At 39.6% G+C, this 2,680-nt stretch overlaps 1 non-coding gene across 1 annotated transcript; it reads right to left on the bottom strand.

The window, feature by feature from the left end:
* Positions 1 to 484: 484 nt before the first annotated feature.
* LOC128284691 (small nucleolar RNA R71) lies at positions 485 to 591 on the bottom strand. The gene has a single exon (XR_008275114.1). It is a non-coding gene; the product is annotated as a small nucleolar RNA R71 (small nucleolar RNA).
* Positions 592 to 2,680: the final 2,089 nt, after the last annotated feature.

Genomic DNA, 2,680 nt, shown 5'->3' with positions numbered 1-2,680 from the left:
CGACAGCGAAGAAGACAAGCGAACCAGAGAAGGACTGAAGGAATGAATTTCGAGAATATGAATCAAGGAAATAGAGCAAATCTTGCTCAAAATCCTATCCTTATTGTTGACGATAGGGATAGAGCTTTAAGACAATATGTTGTTCCAGTATTAAAATATCTTAATCCGGGTATTAGGAGACCCGAAATCGAGGCACAACAATTTGAACTGAAGCTAGTCATGTTCTAGATGCTAGACAGTGGGCCAATTTAGTGGATTGCCTATAGAAGATCCTAATCTTCATTTAAGACTATTTATGGAGGTGAGCGACTCTTTCAAATTAGCTGGAGTTACTGAAGATACATTACGATTGAAGTTGTTCCTGTACTCACTAAGGGACAGAGCTTGAGCCTGGTTGAATTCATTGCCACCAAACTCAATTTCTAAATGGCAGGAGTTAGCTGAAAGATTCCTTATGAAGTATTTCCCGCCTAGTAAGAATGCTAAGTTGAGGAACGAGATCACTGCCTTCCAACAAATGGATGATGAATCCTTGTATGAGGCATGGGAACAGTACAAAGAACTACTAAGGAAATGCCCTCATCACGGAATCCCACACTGCATTCAACTAGAGACATTTTATAATGGTCTTAATGCTCAGACGAGGATGGTAGTGGATGCTTCTGCTAACGGTGCTCTCCTTTATAAGTCTTATAATGAGGCTTACGAAATCATCGAGAGGATCGCCAGTAACAATTATCATTAGCTGACCAATCGAACCGAGTCAAGAAAACGAGTCGCTGGAATACATGAAGTGGATGCTCTCACTTCACTTGCATCTCAGGTATCTTCAATATCCTCAATGCTTAAGAATCTTACCGCTAATGAGTCTAATAGTTTTACAGCCCAACCACCTCACCAATTTGAGAGTATAGCCTGTGTTTATTGTGGAGAAGGACATTTGTTCGAAGAATGTCCATCAAACCCCAAATCTGTATATTACATGAGTAACCAGAACCAAAATCGAGGAAGGCAAGGACTGCAATCCAACTTCTACAACCCATCGTGGCGAAACCATCAGAATTTTTCTTGGAGTAACCAATGGGCTGGAACTAGTAATAACTACACTCAATCTAGACCGACTCAACCGCCTAGTTTTTCCCAACAAGCTCAGAAACCAGCTCAGGCCGAATCATCCAATAGCTTAGAGAATTTATTGAAGGCATACATGGCAAAAAACGATGCCACTCTAAGGTATTTGGAGAATCGACTGGGCCAGCTGGCTACTGAACTCAAGAACCGACCACAAGCTGCTTTACCTAGTGATACGGAGAATCCGAGGAATCTAGGGAAGGAACATTGAAAAGCGTTGACATTGAGGAGCGAAAAGACAGTAGAGACTAACACTACTGAAGCTGAAAAGGAGCCAGCTGATGCTCATGACTCAGAGGAAATTCAATCGAGTGTTGAAATTCTAGTTGCACAAGAACCAAAATCTTAAAAACCCGACAAGGTAATTCCAGAACTAGCTAATTCTGATCAACTAACAACTCCGTTAGATGCAGAATTGCCACAGAAAATGAATCAACCAGTTCCAATAAAGAAACCTCCACCAAGCTATCCTCAAAGACTTTAGAAGCAGAAGCAGGAAATCCAATTCAATAAATTCCTAGATGTACTCAAGCAACTTCATATCAACATCTCGTTGGTTGAAGCACTTGAACAAATGCTGAGTTACGTCAAGTTTATGAAGGATATCCTGTCTAAAAAATGAAGACTTGGAGAATTTGAGATAGTAGCTTTGACGAGGGAATATAGCGTATATCTTCAAGACCAACTACCCCCAAAGCTAAAGGATCCTGGATGTTTTACCATACCTTGCAACATTGGAGCAACATATTGTGGTAAGGCATTATGTGACTTAGGTTCAAGTATTAACTTGATGCCTATGTCACTATTTAGAAAGTTGGGGATAGGTGAAGTTAGACCTACTACGGTTACACTTCAACTAGCAAATCGATCCTTAGCACATCCAGAAGGAAAAATCGAGGACGTATTGGTACATGTAGATAAATTTATCTTTCCTGCTGATTTTGTTATCTTAGACTTTGAAGCAGAAAAAAAAGTACCGATTATCCTAGGAAGACCATTTTTAGCAACCGGAAGGACCCTTATAGATGTGCAAAAGGGCGAGCTCACGATGCGTGTTCAGGATGATCAGGCAACATTTAATATTTTTAAGTCTATGCAATTTCCTAACACAATTGATGATTGTTTTGCAGTATCCAATTTAGAGGATTTAATAGTGGAAAAGGAGCTCAACTATGTCGAGGATCCGTTGGAAGAAATTTTAACATCAGATCCTCCAAATGATGAGGAGGGGGATGAATACTTAGCTTTGTTAGAAGCTAATCAAAGGGGATTTAATCCGCAATCCCGCTTTGAATCTTTGGAGTTAGAAAAAAGGGATTATGCCTAATCAAAAGTGTCAATCGAGGAGCCATCTAAATTTGAACTGAAGGTACTTCCCTCACATTTGAAATATGTTTATTTAGGTAATGCTTTTACTTTTCTTATAATCATTTCAGCAGAATTAACTACTAAGCAAGAAGAGAAACTCATCTTGGTGTAGAAACAATATAAGAAGGCTATTGAGTGGACCATAGCTGATATTCTCGGTATTAGTCCATCTGTATGCATG

The sequence above is a fragment of the Gossypium arboreum genome, chromosome 11 (assembly GCF_025698485.1).
Source record: "Gossypium arboreum isolate Shixiya-1 chromosome 11, ASM2569848v2, whole genome shotgun sequence".
Lineage (NCBI taxonomy): Eukaryota > Viridiplantae > Streptophyta > Magnoliopsida > Malvales > Malvaceae > Gossypium > Gossypium arboreum.
The sequence above is the reverse complement of the archived record's forward strand: the minus strand, read 5'-3'. Positions and strand labels throughout refer to the sequence as shown.